The sequence below is a fragment of the Phascolarctos cinereus genome, unplaced genomic scaffold (assembly GCF_003287225.1).
Source record: "Phascolarctos cinereus isolate Bilbo 61053 unplaced genomic scaffold, phaCin_HiC Scaffold_3;HRSCAF=262, whole genome shotgun sequence".
NCBI lineage: Eukaryota > Metazoa > Chordata > Mammalia > Diprotodontia > Phascolarctidae > Phascolarctos > Phascolarctos cinereus.
The window spans coordinates 48,937-68,735 of record NW_027555736.1 but is presented as its reverse complement, the minus strand read 5'-3'; the positions used below and the strand labels follow the sequence as shown (position 1 = coordinate 68,735).

At 41.0% G+C, this 19,799-nt stretch overlaps 1 long non-coding RNA gene across 1 annotated transcript; it reads left to right on the top strand.

The window, feature by feature from the left end:
• Positions 1-563: 563 nt before the first annotated feature.
• LOC110198687 (uncharacterized) lies at positions 564-16,691 on the top strand. Its single transcript, XR_002321795.2, has 5 exons — positions 564-1,023; positions 5,323-5,418; positions 8,403-8,487; positions 12,658-13,238; positions 15,382-16,691. It is a non-coding gene; the product is annotated as an uncharacterized LOC110198687 (long non-coding RNA).
• Positions 16,692-19,799: the final 3,108 nt, after the last annotated feature.

The window sequence follows — 19,799 nt, the reverse complement described above, 5'->3', positions numbered from 1 at the left end:
CCTTAGGAATAGTAGACTTTTCATTTACCAAAACCCCTAGACCTTGCTCAGTATAAGGTCCTCATTTCCCTTCACCCATAGGAGCATTCATCAGTGCATCTCCCTCCCACCTCCCAAATAAGGCCTCCTTCCTTTCCCCACTTTTTTGGATCTTTCTCCCCTACTCCTTATCCAGTCTCTAGCAGGATCTTCTCTTTCTGAGACCACAGAGGTCACCTGTTCATTGCTAGCCCTTAATTTGACCCTAGCATATCATTCACTTCTCTCTGCCCTCCTGCTCCCCTCCTCTTTTTCATGTATCCTCCCATATTGTAATGTAGTCCCCCAAAGAAAGCATTCACCTCTAGGCAGGATGCTTCCAGGTTTTGTCTGTAATATCCCTGATCCACCTTTTTACTGGATGCCTCTCCCAGATTTCCACCTGAAGATTCTTACCTGTCTTTTGGTAGTCTGTTGCTGTCTGCAGTTATTCATCATTATTGCAGTTCCGTGTTTGGGGGTGTCTGAGATGCAAATTATTTCTTCAGTTCTGCTTTTCCTTCCAAAAATGTTTCAAACTCTCCTTTATTTTTGAACATACATCTTTTGTGTCCTGTATGGTTAAGCTCAGATTTGCAGGATAGTTCACCATGGGGTGCTCTTCAGAACACATTATTTCATTTCCCCCTCCTTTTTCTCATGGGTGTGGAATAGTCTGGCATTGTCTGAATGTTCTTTCCTTTGCATTTGGTTATCTTTCTCTTGATGGCTTGCCAAATTTATTTCAGAACTGAATCATTAAATTTAACCATTGTGTGTCTTGGAGTTTGCAGTATTTTTTTTTTCCTGGAGGTGATGTATGAATTTTTTCCATTGGAATTTCATTTTCCCATGTTCGGAAGTTCTGGGCAGTTGTCTCCTAGTATTTTCTTCATTCATTATAGTGTTAAGGTTTTTCTATCCAGTCATAGTTTTCTGGGAGACCTATAATGCTTAGAATGTCTCTACACATCCTGTCTTTGAGATTGATGTTTTGCTTACATGGTGAGTATATTTTCTTTTAATGTTCTTGTTTTATGCTTCATTTCTTCTAGATTGCTCTTTACTTCTGTGTGTTTGCATTCCCAATCTATTGCTTTCTCTTTTGTTTCTTTGGTGAGGCTTGCCATTGCAGATTCAAGTTTTTCTATCCTGCTCATTATCATTATTATTATTATTTGCTATTCAGGGCTTAAATGCTGCTCTTGTAGTTCTCTTTTGTCTTTTGAACCTCTCAGGAACAGTGTTGTGATTCCTTGTTCTCCTTGACTTCCATATGATTCCCTGTCTCATCAAGTATTAGATTGTTTCCCTTTATTTTTCAGTTTCCTCTATTTTGCATCTATTAAGAAATGCCTGAATTCATTGACTAGATCTGGAGGCAATATGTCCTTCTGTTGTAACTAGTTTTTTTTTTATGTTGATTTATCTGTTTATGTTTAATGTCTTTGAGATTTCTTCTTCCTGGAATCTTTGTTACTTTGTCTTTCCCCCTCTATCTTATTTTCCTTATTGATCATTTCTGACTCCCTCCCCTCTGATTGTGGTTTCCTTGGGAATGGATCTCAAAGTGTTTGATGACCTGTCCCACTCCCTTTGTTCTTTAGTTCTCTGCCCTGGAGCTGGCGTTTCAGAGCCTGCTGGCACTGGCTGTTCAGGGCTTTGCAGCATTAGTGTTTCCTGGTTGCAGTGCCTAGCAGGCTTTTGTTCTTGAAGGGCTGTGGCCAATCTGGCTGTAATGGCTTGAGAAAACTCTACAATCTCTAACTTGGGATCACTATTACACTAGAAGGAGTGAGGGGGGGACTGGGGTGTAGGGATGTAAGCCTGAGGCTTGTCCTTGGGTCTGCTGATGTGGCCTTACTGCTGGTAGCATGGGAGGTAAGGGAAGGGTGTTGAGTGAGCTCAAAATCAGTATCAGTTCCTGTCTGTGTATGTTTTTTTAACCTTGTTTTAGATTCTTTGTGTTTTAGAGCATGGAAACAGCAAAATTGCTTTATCTTTGGTACATAATTTATGTTTTGAGGAGATTCAAGAAGTCATGGAGATCAGAGAAAATATCTAGCCTGCCATCTTGTTGCTAAATAACCTGTAAATCATATGATGGAGTTTTCTCTCAAAAGATGCATTTTTTTTGTAAAAAAAAAAAGCACAGTGACTGGCACATAGTGGGTATTATAGAAATTCTTATTCCCTTCCCCTTTCCTTCTCTGTTTAGTGCTAAACATTGCATTTGCAAGGCAGAGTCCACACATTTTCTCTGCCCCCCCCACCTTCCCTGAACTGTTCAAAGAGAAAGGGAAAGAACTCAAAAGAATCTTCAGCATTCTTGGGTGAAGAATTTGCCTCCCAGCAGACAGATTCATTTTTACTGATCATTGACTCTTCATTTTCATTTCCTCCCTAAGCAGCTACCATTGTTATTTTGAGGGTGAATTGGCTCTCCAACTTCATGGTAAACAAATCAGCTAAGTACTTGACTAAGGAATGAAGGCAAAGCAAATATTTGGGGTGTCTTAACTGAATCCAAAAGACCCTTAGAGTTGCCTCTTCATGATTTCCACTGAAAAATTGCATATCAAGTGTTCTATTAGAACAAAAAACATATTGTTGACTTGTTATGCAGAGTTTCCCCAAAGTGCTTCCTTTCAATGTGTTAAGAATATTTGTTCTGGGGGCAGCTAGGTGGCACACTGGATAAAACACTGGCCCTGAAGTCAGGAGGACCTGAGTTCAAATCCGGCCTCAGACCAAACACTTGACACTTACTAGTTGTGTGACCCTGGGCAAGTCACTTAACCCAATTGCCTGGAAAAAAAAAGAATCTTTGTTCTGATCTTCAAGCTTTTTCTCAACATGGCCATTTTCTGGACAACGAATCCAAACTATGCCCTTTCATATGAAAGGGGATGCCATTGCAGGCATGAGTTCCGACCTCAGAGAAGCATTTTAATATGCATTCATTCACTCATTGATTTCCATCCTTTGCTCCATAACCATCATTGCATTTGCCCCTTTAAAGTGTTTTGAGGGTTAATCTACCACAGTGGCAATCTCATTGTGACCAAGATGGCTCAATTCTATCCTATTTTAAGTCTTACAAGCTTTCATTGATCTTCTTTTGGACTCTGCCCCCTCATGCATAAAATTCAGCCTGAATTTTTTTTTTAAGTCTTCTCCATCTAACCCTAGCCTCCCATATCCCCATCTGCTTGCTCTGTCACAGGTGTAGGTATCACCAACACATAAAAACAGTACTTAAGGAAGATTTATATAGACCTTTGGGCTGGGCTATTCTTAGGCAACTCCTTTCACTTTACAAATGAGCAGACTAATAGTCAGAGATGTGCTTCGATTTGTTCAAGTTGGTGAACGCAGAACTCAGATACCACAAAGATTCTCTAATTATTTCAGTACTTCTTTCCCGTGAGTGAAAAAAGATTAAACTTAACTATGAGTTACATAAGCTGATTCTCAACCTTTAATCTTGAAAGTTACACTGTTAGATAAGGATGGAATGAACTCGACTTTTCTAGACCCCCTCTCTCCCAAGTCATTCTGACAATGATGGCTTTTGGAATGGTACAAAGGATGTCAGAAAAAGCATGCTAGACAATAAATAAAAGGCCTAGAAAATCCAGCAAATGGATTTTGAAAGCTCTTTTAGATGCACTGATATCTACCAACATTCATTACTTAGGGTCTATTCTGCTACTTAAATGGTATTCTACTGCATAAGGAAATGAGAGATGAGAAAGTAAACAGTGGATAGAGTGCCAGGCCTGGAGTCAGGAAGATCTGAGTTCAAATCTGGCCTCAGACATTTACTAGCTGACCCTGGGGCATGTTACTTAACCTTATTTGTCTCAGTTTTCTTATCTGTCAAATGAGCTGGAGAAGGAAATGACAAACCACTCTAGTATCTCTGCCAAGAAAACCCCAAATAGGGTCACAAATCTGAAAGAAAATGCTTTAGAGATTCTGATGAAGAAGAATAACAAAGAACAGTGACTCAGGGCCTAGATAGACAAGAGTCTCTCTTTCTCTCTCTCTCTCTCTCTCCCTCTCTCTCTCTCTCTCTCTCTCTCTCTCTCTCTCTCTCTGGCAATTGAGGTTAAGTGACTTGCCCAGGGACACACAGGTAGATTGGTCAACCTTGACTTTAGCTACTCTTGTAGCTAAGGAGTAGAGAACAATGGACAGAAACAGAAAGCATTTTGAGAATTTTATCATGGGTTGACTCAGTCTAGCTGCCAAATGAGCTGCAATGTAGGAAGAAGAATGCAATTAGAAACTTGTGGAATTTCACAGGTGACAAAATCCAAGAAAGACCTGAGGAAGAGTCAGTAACAATCTATGGGCTCAGATGTCTGAGAGCTTTCAAGGGGGTGGGGGAGGGTCCTGTGGCCTTGAGGCCACGTATGGCCTTGTAGTTTCTTGGGAGTGGCCTTTTGACTGAGTCTAAGTTTTACAGAACAAATCTTTTTATGAAGGGGCTTTGTTCTGTGAAGTTTGGATCCAGTCAAAGGGCCACACTTGAGGACACAGATAGCCACCACACGTGGCCTCGAGCCTGCAGGTTCCCCACCCCTGCCTTAAGTTATCATGATCTGCAGGAAAGATCATGAAGGTCACAAGAAAGGCTGTCCCTAGTGCTTGTAACCTTGTGAAATCAAGCTTTCCTGCCTTCTGTACCTCCAAGCATCAGGGCAGCTAGGAGACACTGAAACTGACCAGGAAAGGATGGGACCTTGCTGAGATTTCCCCCCATTGTTTGTTGAGCCAATCAGTAATTTTCTGTGTGTCAATGGGAAGGTTCTTCCCAGGTGCTAGACAGCAGAATGCTTGAAACAGACTGCCAAAGAAAAACTACACCTGAAAAACCAGAGGGTTTGTGTGTGTATCCGTGTATTTTCCAGACCCTAATGAGTCAACCTTACATTGCAGACAATCTAACTCAATATGCCTTGTACTGTTTACTGTAAATATTGCTTGTTTTAGCTATACTATGAACTTCTTTGGACTTAATTTCAAATTGGTTCCAAAAGAGCCAATGTCTATTTTAAAATCACAAATGTAATGGTTGGGAAGTCTGTCTGGACATATGAGATGTGGTGAGAAAATGAAAATTATTCTTGGAGAGAGGAGGGCTCACTCTCCCATGACAACTGGAATTATTTTTCATGAATTCTTGATGATGAAATGGGTTTTTTACTAAATAAGATTATAAAATATTTACCATTTTATCTATGATGAATTTAGAGGACTATGCCTTCTTTAAAGTGTTTTGCTTTTCCATTCAAGGGAGTTCTGAGGCTGCCTGTTTAAGCCCTTAATCAAAAGACACAATATTGCAAAGAGTCTCTAGCTGGAATTTCCTTTCTTTTCAAACAAGCAAAGGTGAGTAGTTATGAAATTTCTTTTGATAATTGCTTATTTGACATGAGAGGTGCTCCTGGTGCAGTGCATAAAGTAGGCCAAGATGATATGGCTTCAAGTCCCATGTCAGACCCTTAGGACACATATGACCTATTAGGGCCCTTTCCCCTCATAGTGCTTCAGGACTCTAGGCTCAAAAGCTTGAAGCTGCAGAGAGAGAATCACTAAACTGTATTGGTGAAGGGAGGTCCCTCATCTGGGAGTTTCCTCAATCAATGAAATCTCAGGTATGGTCTTCCTTTATTCTTTTCCTTGGTTTTATACACTCACATTTATACATGTAAGCTGTCTTTGAATCACTTTCATTTTCATTAAATATAAATTTATTTTATTATATTTCTAACGCAGAGAATTGTTCCAAATAAAATATTCAAAATTACTCCCATGGATAGACAAATAAAGTTGAATTAAAATGAGCCACGAAGTTGGAATACTCCGCTTGTAGAATCCCTGCATAGGCATATCCGTTGGCCACCCCACTCTGCTGCTCAGCAGAACCCTTTCCAAAGTGAGCATAGGAGCTGTGGCCGCCTAAAGCAGATTCCTTTGTCCACATCACTAGCAGCAGGTGTACAAGCATTGCAGCCCACATTCTCACCCTTCCCTTGCACCTGCCATTTGCTGCCCAAGGCTCTAGATCAGCTACAATGCTAGTTCAGTAGACTTTGGTGCCCAAACCTGGGAGGAGGCTACTATGGATAGTTCCTTGATCCCAAGGCAGGATCTTGATTCATCCTTGCCATCTCTTGAGCCAAGAGCAGAGTCTAGACACTTAACAAGCATTTGTGGAATTAATGTGAATTTAGGGGGAAATACATTCTGGTTTATGAACAGTGGATTTCCTAAAGTTATCAAACCCAACCAACCCTTCAGCCCTCATTCTTACCCTTTGCTGGGAATTTTCCACTTGGCTGCTCTGAATGTATGACTTGATTCTGAGCATTGCTTTCAATACTTTGGGACTTCACTTGGAATTTCTGTGCTTGTAGGTAAAAATGCCCTCTTAGGGATCTTTATTTTTCATTCCTACCACCTGTTGGACAAGGAGGTGAATAATCTGAGTGTTTTTGTTGTGATATTCTTGAAGGATATGCAACACATAAATTTGGAAAGTGAGCTTGGAGCTGACCTTATGATTTTTTTTTTTAAAATAAATTAGCTTTGTAGGGAGGACTTGGAAATATTTGGTACTGAGTAGGCCATTTTAGTAAGTATGTACAGCTGCTATGTAAAAAAAAAATGAGGTCATGAAGATGTTTCTACAAAGTCACCTTCCCAAGACACCTCTTACAATATTTCTCCAGACCAACAGACATTGAAACTGAACAGACTCTACAGCCAAGATCCTCTATGGGTTTCCCAATCCTCCCATTTGTAGAGAGTTGGCTACCCTGGGCACCATCTACTGCTGGAGGGCCTTTTCTTCTGAAGGGGCTTCATGGAACCTAATACATATGTACATATACTTTGTTGCCAGACCTTTGTTTGCCAGCAGTTTGCCAGACCTTTGAGTTGAGTTGCTTATCCCTTTGGGGACTGAGCCTAAGAAAATAATTGAGGTTTGACTAAGCTAGAAACCAATAAATATTTTTTTACAGCAAGTATTTCTGATAAAGGCCTCATTTCTCAAATATATAGAGCACTGAGTCAAATTTATAAGAATATGCCATTCTCCAATTGATAAGTGGTCAGAGTGTGAATAGGAAGATTTCAGATAAAGAAATTAAAGCTATCTATAGTCATATAAAAAAATGCTCTAAATCACTATTTATTAGAGAAACACAAATTAAAACAACTATGAGGTACTACTTCTCACTTCTCAGATTGGCTAATATGACAAAAAAGGGACATGATAAATATTGGAGGGGGTGTGGAAAAAACTGGGACACTAATCCACTGTTGGTAGAGTTGTGAACTAATCCAACCATTCTGGAGGGCAATCTGGGACTACGGCCAAAAGGTTATAAAACTATGCATACCTTTTGATCCAGCAATACCACTGTTAGCTCTATATTCCAAAGACATCAAAGAGATAGAGAGAGAGAGAGAGAGAAAGAGAGAGAGAGAGAGAGAGAGAGAAAGAGAGAGAGAGAGAGAGAGAGAGAGAGAGAGAGAGAGAGAGAGAGAGAGAGAGAGAGAGAGAGAGAGAGAGAGGGAGGGAGGGAGAAGGATCTATTTATAACAAAAAATATTTATAGCAGCTCTTTTTGTAGTGGCTCAGAATTGGAAATTGAGGGGATACCCATCAATTGGGGAATGATTGAGCAAGTTGTATCAGATGATTGTAATGGAATATTATTGTGCTATAAGAAATGACAAGCAGGACGATTTCAGAAAAAACTGGGAAAACTTACATGAACTGATGCAAAGTAAAGTGAGCAGAATCAGGAGAATGTTGTACATAGTAACAGCAATATTGTGGGATGATCAGCTGTGAATGACTCAACTATTCTCAGCAATGCAATGATCTAAAACAATCCCAAAGAACTAATGAAACATACTATCTACCTCCAGAGAAACAACTGAAATTGTTTGAATACACACTGAAGCATGCTCTTTTTCACTTTCTTTCATTCTTTTTCTTTTATTTGAATCTTCCTGTACAAAATGACTAATGTGGAGATGTTTTACGTGATTGAATATGTATAATTTGTATCAAATTGCTTACCATCTTTGGGAGGGGGAGGGGAAGGATTGAATTTTGGAACTCAAAACAAACAAAAGAAAACAAATGCTAAAAAATTGTTTTAACATGTAATTGGGGAAAAAATAAAATAATTCTTATATTGTCTGTCCTCTATCTTTTCTCCAGATAAATTGCTTTTCTAATGAGATGTTTCACATTCTTTTCTATTTTTTCATTCTTTTGATTTTGTTTTATTATCTCTTGGCGTCTTATAATGTTATTCAATCTTCCCCTACTCCTATGTCTGTCCCCAACACAGTCTGAGAGGTGATGAAGACTGAGGCTGACTCTTAACCCAGCTGTCCCCAGGGATTGTTTATTGTTTCAGCAGAGAGAGCCTAAAGGTATTTGCACTTCACTGGGGCCAAACCACCAACCCTAGGGTATTCTCCAGTAGTCCCGGGAGGACTACTGCTCTACCCCAACTTTTGTTAATTTTTGCTGCTCTATGTTTACCCCAAGGCTTTGTTCTGAGGAAATCTGGAGAGCTTGGAATTTCCTGGCCTACTCTGCCATCTTCCCAGAATGCCTGTCTAGTATCAGACTTTTTAACTGAGAGAGTCAATGCAAGGGTTTTCCCACCTGGTTGTTTCTTGTCCTATTGACAGCGGGATCGAGTCTATTCATATAAAAGTTTGTTAATGTAATATAGTTAAAATTATCTATTTTTTTTCATTTCTATTGACCTCTCCCTATTGTTATTGAACCTCCCTCCACTCCCAGCTCTCCCCTAACCATATTAGTGAGGTTTTTAAAGAGTTTATTGTGTTACGTTGTGCAATGACTAATATTGATAAACTTAACCCTTCTTACCAATACAAGGATCTAAGACATCTCCAGAGGCCTTGTGATAGAAAATGCTATACACATCTAAAGAAGGAACTATGGAAGTTGAATTGCTATCTTTTTTTTTCTCTTCTGTTGAGTTTTGTTTCCTCTTTCTGATGGTTCCTCCTATTCATTTTAATTTTTACTTATAACATCACTAATGTGAAAAATGTTTAATAGGAATGTAAATGCATAGCCTATATCAGATTATGCCCCATCTTGGGGAGGGTATATAATAATAATAAATTTAAAAAATTAAAAAGAGAGTTTATTGTGTTAAGCTGTGTTTGGTGCCATTCTAATCCTAATTATTGCCCAAACAATTTCTAGTTTTTATAGAATGGGGACTTCTTTCTTCCATGCTTTCCTGTTCTTATGTTCACTTGTTTCTAAGGTATTGGTTGTCCAGCTTGTTTCATTGATTTTCTTCCCCCTCCCCCAACATTTTAAAACCATTACCAAATAGCATTGGTGGTAACTGCTTTATGATATAATTTGAGATGCAATAATGTTGGGCTCCTTTAATTCCTTTTTTTTCTCCATCCTTTCCCCTAAGTTTTTGACCTTTAATTGCTCATCAAACTTTAACAGCTAAATTTGGTGGCCTTTTCTCAGTCTTCATAGCTATTTGCCTCACTACTGTTGCGGGTGAGAGGCTGAGAGGTTGTGACCCTTCAAAGACTGAATTACAGGATGGGTCATCTGGAATGAATTCACTGACTCAACCTTTCTTTAAGTCAAGGTGACAAAGTTTATTGTTACGCTTTTCAGTGGGGAAGGATTCTTAAAGGATCCTGCAACCTTAGAGAGGTACACTTAAAGTTTATATAGGATAAAATACAATAAGACATGTGCCAAATATGCTAACTAGGGGATTCAGGGTGGGATTAGGGAGTGGTTAAGGAGTGGTCAGTTCTTAAAGAAACATGCACTTGTTGTATCTACTGCGCAGGTGATTTACCCAGAGTTCACTGTGAAAAGCCCACAAGGGGGGCCACAAGGAGGTGTGGTTTTAGGCCTGCTATGTCACTAAGTCAACCAGAGTTCAGGGTAACTGAGAGTTGTCCAGTCTGCTACCAGTCAATGTCTTGTTAGACAAGATAGATGTAGGGAGTATACATATGTCTTAAGTCTAGAATACAGTTAATGAGGAGCCCAGGATGAAGATAATAAGGTAGGGCAGTAAGATAGCATAGTAGTGGGTAAGAATGTCTTTATGACCCAGGGCAAAGCCAGTTTAAACTAATAAATCCTTCAGGTGCTGTTTGGAACTGCACTAGGGAGAGAGATAAGGGTCTTGCTGGGGCCCAGTTGTGAGTAATTGCTATGCACAGGGTCCTTGGGCTGGGGAGAAACTGTCAGGGACAGTGTTTCTGAGGCTAGGGAGAAATTGGGGTTCAAGTACAAGCACCCAAACACAAGCATCCAAGCATAAGCACCCAAGCACCACATCACTACCACTTTTGATAGATTGGAGCTCCTCCAATCTATATCAATGTATAGATTCTCTCCTCTGCTGCTTTTCTAATTTTGCTCTCTCCTGGTACTCCTCTTCTCATTTTTTATATTGGATCATAGTACATTTCCCACTCAGTAAACCTGGGTGTCCTATAGTGCTCTGCCCCATGTAATCTTCTTTCTCTACACTCTTTCTGGGGGACACTCATCAGCTCCATTTGGTTGAATGATTAGCTCTCTGAATGACTCCCAGATCTATGTCCAGGTGGAATCTATCTCCCAAATTGCAGATCCAATCAGCCAATCAGTCACCTTGCATTCATGAAGAATTTCATGCTCAGCATGTCCAAGTTGGAAGGTATTTTGTCTTCTCAAATCTCTCACTCATTTCCAACTTTTCATTCTCCCATAATTCCTATATCATATCAGTTAGCAAATCTTGTTGCTTCTACTTTGGTGACATCTCTACCACTTACTCCTTTCCTTCTAGTTATGTGAGCACTACTACCTTACTTGGGAGTCCTTATCCCCTCTTACCTAGACTATTAAAATAGCCTCATTTCTAAAATGCTCCTCCTCTGGCCCAGAGCCCATATGTAATTAGAAATAATAGTTTTAAGTAATAACAAAGGAGAAAAAGAAAATAGTAAAACTAGCCCAATACAATGGAAAAGTCTGAGTATGTATTCAATGCTCTATTCCTTTCTCTATCCCCACTCCTCATGAAGCTCCTACCTATGCTAAGGGGTGAGAAGGCAATCTCTTCTCACAGGTCCTCTTTCAGTTATGCTTGATCTTGACATTTTGCAAAATGATTGGCTTTGAGTTACAGAGATTAGAGAGTAGCTTCTGAGGATGTGTCATTAGGGTTTCCTTTCTTACTTGTAAATGTGGGCAATTATGCTATTGGTACCAATGCATTTTTTGTAGTATTTGCCCTCAACAAAGTTTGCAGCCTGGGTGATTTTAAGCTGAGTCTTCTTTCTTGCTTTGACTGCAGCCCTGGATTCTTGGGAAGCTGGACTAGTATGCTTTGTTGTCCTTGCTCCAGTTCTGCCTTGGGAATGGTGTTGAGGAAATGTCTGTTATCTCTGTCAGAAATCTTTCATGCCCAATAAGAGAATCATCAATTGTCAGAACAGAAGTGGAAAGTGGTCTCAGCTTAGTGAAGTAGAAAACAAACATTTGGCTTTGATTCCCTTTAGGACATATTTAAATGATCTCATTCTATCACTTGTAAAGGAAGAAGAAGTTCTTCAAATCCCTACAAGGGCAGTAAAAGGTGTCAAGCTTGAAATCTTTAAGTGCTTCAGGTAGAGAGGTTCCCCCTATACACTCCAAGTGGGATGGCAGAATTGTGTTAGGGGGAAATGTGGCAATATCCTTGTCAACTTACTGAACTTACCATCTACCACCCTATGTCTTTAGCATCCCTTTATTGGGAAATATGCCAAACGGACGGTATTATATGAAAGGGGGGAAATGACATATTTTCAAATATATTTATAGTAGTAACATTTTGTCATTCCAAAAACAATCAAGATATCTGAAATGCTTAATGAGGGGGACTCTCTGAACAGCTTCTAGACAATTAACAAAAAGGAATAATACTGCAAATCAAAATCAGTCAGTATAAGCAACAGAGAGAAATCTAGAAACATCTCCATGAATTAATGCAAACAGAGAAAGTCGAACCTGAATAAAAGAGTCCATAGAAATTAAAACCACAGCAAGAAAACACATATCCTTGAATGTAAAGGGACATGATGTCCCTCTGGAGCTGAAGGGACAACACAGTAAAGGGAACACAGAAGCAAGTAACTGATGTTTTGTTGTTGATAAGTTGTCCTTAATGGAAGGGGCAGCTAAGTTGCACAGTGGACAGAGTGCTGGGCCTGGAGTCAGGAAGACATCTTACTGAGTTCAAATCTGGTCTCAGATACTTACTAGCTGTGTGACCCTGAGTGAGTTACTTACCTCTGTTTGCCTCAGTTCTTTATCTGTAAAATGAGCTGGAGAAGGAAATGGCAAACCACTCCAGTGTTTTTGCCAAGAAAACCCCCAATAGGGTCACAAAGAGTTGGGTATGACTGAACAACAACAATAACTCAATGTAATACAATAGACTCAACTAATTGATGGAAGAAATGGGATTAGAACCCAAGACTCTTGACTCCAAGGTCAGCACACACACATTTAACACACTTGCTGGTTTTTCTTTTCCATAGGAATCAGAAGAAAATAAGAATTGAAGCTTTGAAGAGCTATGCTGAAGAAGCCCAGGAAGTTTCCAGATTCTTCCAGATGGCATTTGCCATAGCGAGATGGTCCAGTTCATGGACTTTTTCCCCATTTCTGTTTTTTGAGAATTAAGAGAGAGCTTGCTTGTGTGTACTCTCTTGGAAGGTGACAGTAAGAGAGGGTAGGATGTGGAAGAGGAATAAGTGCAATGGCTCCAACCTGAGGGTTGCTGGCAGTTTGGATGGGAATCCAAAAAATGCATATACATAAGTGTTTCTACCGAAAGAAAATGCCACTCCCCTTATTCCTGGGAATTCTGAATTGGGGAAGAATGGAAAAAAAGACATTGCAATGTTATTCTTTTCAAGTGCCATTAGTAACAGATGTTTGCTACGGATTCAAGAGTTTGTTGCCAATCAAGATACTGGGTGACTCCCTCCCATCTATCAAAAAAGCATATGTAAAGGAAAGGGAAGGAGAGAAGCATTATTATATAACACCTACTGTGTGCCACATACTGTGCTAACCACTTTACAATGATCTCATCTGATCTTCACAAGCCTGCAAGGTTGGTGCCATTTTTACAGTTGAGGAAACTGAGGCAAATAGAGGTACAGTGACCTTGCCCAGAGTCACATGAGGTAGTATCTGAGATCAGATTTGAACTCAGGTCTTCCTGACTCCAGGTCCAGATCTTTATCCACTGCACCCTCTGGCTGTCCCTATTCTGGCATGATAACATAATTACATGGGAGATAGATGTTCCCAATGCTTTCAAACCATTCTGTCTTACTTATGAACATTTGTTAGCCCCACTCCTTTCCTTATCAGGGCTGTTTTCCTAGATGATGAAACTGACAACACAGACTTGATACATTCAGAGGAGAAGTCACCCCTAGAAATCATCTGTTCCAACTTCCTAGTGCCATAGACACAGATGCTCAGGGTGACTCAGCTTCTCATACATCAGAAGTCACATGACTTGTTTATTTAGCAGCCTGTGTTAATTTTTAAGTCCGAAAAGAAAGAAAATAAATGACAATCTTTCAGAATGATAGATCCTTCGGTGGTTGTCTTTAGTTGAAGAGGACCAAAATGGTGTCACTACGTTGGGGTGAAGGGACAGTGTGTCCAGCTGTGGCTGATCAGACCTATAGGAGCTTGAAGGTTCTACCATAGGCTGGGCACAAATAGCCCATATGAACCTTTGGAGTGGAGGTGGCTCTAAATTTGCACATCTCACATTTCTTTTGAGGTAGTACTGCAATTCCGCTTTGCTCATGTAGTACAGTGCCTTTTTTGGTGTGGGCATGCCGTGCTGGGTAATCCTGTGCCCATGTCTCTCAATGAATTCCAGAGTTCTTCAGAGAGACTTTGAGAGTGTTCTTGTATCACTTCTTCTGACCTCCATGTGACACTTGCCTTTTGAGTTCTCCATAAAATAGTCTTTTAGGCAAACATATGTTTGGCATTCGAATAACATGGCCAGCCCTTGGAGTTGCACTCTCTGCAGTAGACTTTGAATACTTTGCAGCTCAGCTCAAGCCAGGTGATCTTCAGAATCTTCCTAAGACAATTAAAATGAAGCGATTCAGTTTCCTGGCATGGCACTGGAATACTGTCTAGGTTTCACAGGCATACAACAACAAGGTCAGTACAATGATTCTGTAGACCTTCAGTCTGGTAAGCAGCCTAATACCTCTTCTCACTTGCACTTTCTTTTGGAGCTTCCCAAACACTGAGCTAGCTCTGGCAATGTGTGCATCAACCTCATCATCTATGTGTACACCACTGGAACTTATACTTCTGTCAGCTGGACCAGAACTGGCCTCTAACCTGTGGGTGACTGGAGCCAAACAGAGCAGGGTAGAGACAGAATAGTCAAGACAGAAATGGAATTTTAATTTCAGAGTGAGGAAAATGGTGTTGGCAAATGGAAGCCCTTCCTCCCCTCCCCCCAAGAAAGAGGGCATCAGGCTAGTAAGGCTGGGACCACTTATATACATGAAAGGAGTTGGCCCAAAACACAATCGTTGTTAGATCTTGAGCTAGTTCTCATGGTTAGCATTTCTTGGGACAACATAGGTATTCTTGGGTCCTGTAGGAATAGTCTTGGAAGTCATGACCACCCTTCCAGGTACAGATCCAGAGTTCTGTGGCAAGAACAGAAGTACAGTGCCTGTCAGTGATTGTGCACATGTGATAGATGGCCCTGGGAAATAGGAGGAGCTAAATCCTCCAGTGAACATCTGGTGCTGGTCCAAGCAATACACTTTACCGGAGGGTGATATCATCCTGAGTGCAGAGGATTATTGTTATACCAAGCTCAGGACACAGCCTGTTTGCTGGGCCTTAGCTGGGGGAAACAGGGTATCTCCAAAATATTTTGACACTGCCAAGGTAAGTGAAATTATCCATAGTGTTCAAAATTCCTCCATTTGCTGTATGTATGGTGTGGTTCTGGCTGGTGAAAAACCAGTGTTTTCTTGGTGTTAATTGTTAGGCCAAAATTAGCGCAAACAGCAGAGAATTGATCCATACTCTGTTGTGTCTCAGCATCAGAGGTTCCATTCAGTCCACAATCATCTATGAACAAAAAGTCACTCATCAACTCTCCCTCCACTTTAGGCTTGGCTTGCAGCCTTTTCAAGTTAAATAATTTACCACCAGTATGGTAGTTGACCTTAATGCTGTTTTTATTCTTGTTGAAGGTATCTGACAACACTGCTGAAAACATCATGCTAAAAAGCATGGGAGCAAGTACACAGACTTATTTCACTTCATTGGTGACTGGGAAAGCTTGAGAGCTTTGTCCATTATCCAGAAGCCGGGCAAGCATGCCATCATAGAACTGGTATACAACAGTGATGAACTTCTCTGGACAACCAAATTTTGCTATGATTTTCCACAAGCCCTCATGACTAATAGCATCCAAAGCCTTGTTCAGATTGATGTACATTATGATAGACCTCTGTTCTGCTCCTGATATTTCTCCCGCATGTGTCAAGCAGCAAACACAATATCAACTGTTCCTTGGCCCTTTCTGATGTCATGCAGGCTCTCAGGTAGATGAACATCTTCCAGGTAAAGGATCAGCCTATTAATGAGGACTCTGTCAAGAATAATGCCAGAAATGATTAAAAGAGAGACCCCTTCCTCTGTGATTATCACAGGACAACCTATTTCATTTTCCTTTAAGGAAATGGACAATGGAGGGTTGAACTCATCCTTGAACTCCTGGGGGGCAACCTCTTTCCACTGAATCTGGAAAATTTCAATCAGCTTTTGTATGAACAGTAGACTTCCACCTTGTAAATCTCAGCTGGAATAGAATCAGCACTAGGTGCTTTGCCACATGAAAGGAGCCTAGTGGCATTCAAAACCTCTTCTTCAGTTGGAATTTCAGCTAGGGAGGGATTGACTTCAACCTGAGGCAGATGGTCAGTGGCTTCAGCATTGATTGATGATGGTCTGTTGACAACACTATGGAAGTGTTCAGCCCATCTCTCCAGGATCATGTCCTTATCTCTGTGGTTCTAGCACTGTGTGGCTGAGATGTACTATAGGTCTTTGGTCCATAAATAGCCTTCAGGCTTCAGGACAGCATAGAAGTGCTTTGGATTGTAACTATCAGTATAAACCTGAATTTAATCTGCCGTCTTACTGAGCCAAGAATCCCGCATCTCTCTAAGCTTCACTTGGAAGTTACTGTTGATGGAATTAAACACTGCTTTCTTAGAGACAAGAAATATCCTGTTAGTAAACTCTGTAGCATTCTTGTTTTTCATTTAGCAGCTTCTGAATTTTCTAGTCGTTTTCATCAAACCAGTCTTGATGTTTTTGAGTGTTCTGGCCCAGATAAGAACTGTGGTTCTTGTACACAAAATCTTTGAAAGCTGCCCACTCCTTTTCTGCTCTTCTGTTGCCAAACATGAATTGGCTCAGCTTTCCCACCAAGTTAACAATTTTTCACCCTTGGAAAGGAGCTCTAATCTCTTGACATTAAATCTTCTGGTAGTCATCTTGCCTTGGGGCCACTGCTTTTGTTGTGTGTCAATGTTTAGCTTGGCCAGGATAAGTCCATGATCAGTCCAGCACTCTGCAACACACATTACCGCCCTCACTCTCACATCCTGTCTGTCTATTCTTACAATGACATAGTGTTTGCTGCAATGGTGCGTCCACAACGTTTTATCGTGGTAGGTAAATGGAAGACAGTGCTGGTGATGAGAAGGTCATGAGAGGCACAAGTGTTCAGTAGAAAGTGACCACTGCCGTTGCTGTTTCCAAATCCGTTCCTCCCTAGGATTCCCTGCCATGTCTGGTAGTCTGAGCTCACTCTAGCATTAGAGTCACCCAGAATTATATGCTTGTCCTCTTTTGGCACTTTGATGATGAGGGTCTCTAGGTCTTCATACAAATTTTCTTTGACCTCATCAGGGTTCATTGTGATGGGAGCATATGCATTGACGATGCACTTTCCTACAAGGGGCAATTGCATTGTCATAAGCCTGTCATTCCCTCCTTTTGGAAGCTTGTTGGCTACATTAATTTCTATTGCAAAACCTATCCCGACTTCATAGCGCTCCCCATCGCCGCGGCCACTGCAGAAAAATGAACACCCAGTTCCGAATTTGGCAAACTGGCCTTTATTTGCCAGCCTTGTTTCACTGCTATTCACTGCTGCTGTGTGGACGCCATACCTGCCAAGTTCTTTCACAATAAGAGCCGTTCAGCTTTCAGGTCTGCTAGATTTCATGTTGTCCGTAAGTGTGCCCACATTCCATGTACAAATGGCACATGACAAATTGAATCATCTTTGCAAAAGTTTTTGTACATTTGTGTGTGTGTGTTTTGACTGCAGAGTGGGATCCCTGCCCGCTATAGTAAGCAGACTAAGATTGGGTGAAGCAGACAATTTGTAGGGCACCTCTTCTAGCCCCTTCTTCATGCCAGGAAGTGAGCAGGGTGGTCCTCACAGAAAGGCTGCTCAGATACCCAGGGGCTGCTGAATCCCACAGCTGCTTCCAGAGAGAAGACAACCCTATAGCCAGGGCCACTTGTGTGTAGGATTGTGACTACAGATCCCAGTGTATCTGCATCATTGCCACAGGACCTGGAGGTATGTAAAAATGGCAAAATGGTATGGGTGATGTCTTTTGACTTGGATTTAAGGCAGAGTTGTATATTTAGGGTTCAACTTTAACCCTAACCCTAAAGTTCATGTGCCTCATTCTTTCTTCCAGAGTCAAAGAAGTCCAGTGGCAAGACAAAAGTCATGATCACTGGCAATGGCCCAGGGTATAGTGGATGATCTTGGCATCTTCAATGTCTAACACAGCTGTAAGCATTCCATAGTGCCTGTTTCAGTCACCTTCATGGTTGTTGGAACAAATTGCTCTCAATCCACCCATTCTGCCAGGGGAAGTCTTCAAATGCTTGGGGTAGACACCCCTCTAACTCACTTGATAGATCTGAGAATTGTTGGTTACTTTCAGCCTGTTTAGCTTGTCTGCTGAAAGGATTTGCTGAGGTGTGCCCACTGTGTGTGCTATGGCTTCTTGGAGCCAAAGGTAAGAGTTAGGTGAACGAGGTGGACACTTTGTGGATAAGCAGCCCTGAAAAGGGCCCCCCAGCCTTTTCATCAGAGGCAGTAGTCTTTGCTGAACAACTCTACACTCCAGTGTTTTGTATAGATAAGATTTAAAAGTCCATCTTTGAAGGAGCTAATGAGGTGGGCTTGGAAGATAGCGAAAAAGCATTCTCACTGACAGAGTAAGGGAAGGCACAGATGTGACAAAGACAAGCCATGCACAACAACTTAGGAACTTAGCACAAAATAATTAGGCATAATGAAGTCAGGGGATGGTAAGTGAGGGTCATGAGAATTGAAACATTAAATGTTACAAATGTGAGGGACAGTGAGGTAGGAGGCATAGATGATAACAAAAAGGAAGGATGGAAAAGGTGATTATTTTGGACTTGGCAAGATGACTTTGGCTTTTTGGACTCGACGACTTCATAAAGCTTATATGGGTTCTTGGTGATCATGGCTTCCCTTTTCTACATGTTTGTATCTGTTTCATGATGTGTGTGTGTGTGTGTGTGTGTGTGTGTGTGTGTGTGTGTGTGTGTGTGTTTGGCTAGGCAATGAGACTAAGTGACTTGCCCCGGGTCCCACAGCTAGTACGTGTGTGAAGCCAGATTTGAATCTGGTCCTTCTGAATCCAGGGCCAGTGCTGTATCCACTGTGCCACCTAGCTGCCCCTTTTTCATTATATCTTTTGGAATCTTGGGTGATTTGAATTTCTAGAAACTCCTTTAAAAAAAATCTAGCCTTCTTTGGTCAAATGGATCCATTTGCTCATATCCAGGTATTCCAGTGATTCTTTGGGAATTCTTCAAGACAGTGGTTCTGCCATTACATCAGCCAAGTCTCTGTACCTTCAAATATCATATACAATCCCCTGCTCATATCATAGAAGTGCATCTCTGTTGCCTCATGAATTAAGTCCAGATTCAGGGCCTTCCACTGTATGACCCCAAAGCACTGGGCCTAGACTAAGGAAGACATAAATTACAATTTGGACTTAGACACTGACTAGCTGTATGACCCTGGCCAGGTCATTTAACCCCAGTTTGCTTCAGTTTCCTCAACAGTAAAATGGGAATAACAATAGTACCTACTTTGTAGGTTGTTGTGAAGATCAAACCTAGCACAGTACCTGGCACATAATAGGTAGTATAAAAATGTTTATTTCCTTCTCTTTCCCTTCCCCCTTTACCCCACATGATGTCATCACCCTGCCTTACTTGTCTTTTCCCAAATGTCCATTGAATGTGCCTATGTTCATGTTGTTCTCTTGACTTGGAGAGCCAGCTCTCATCTCTAGCTATACAATCCTATCCTCCCTTCAAGGGCAGATTTTAGATGGGGAAGAAAAATGAGCAGAATGTACAATAAGTGGACTGAAAACAGTTTTTGCTTCAGGAAGAATGATAATAATGAGAAGAGTAAGAAGAACAAAAAGAGGAGGAGGAGAGACAAAGGAGAAGGAAGAAGAGGAAGAGGAGGAACAGGAGGAAGAAAAGAAAGAGAAATAAGAAGAGGAGGAGGAGGAACAAGAAG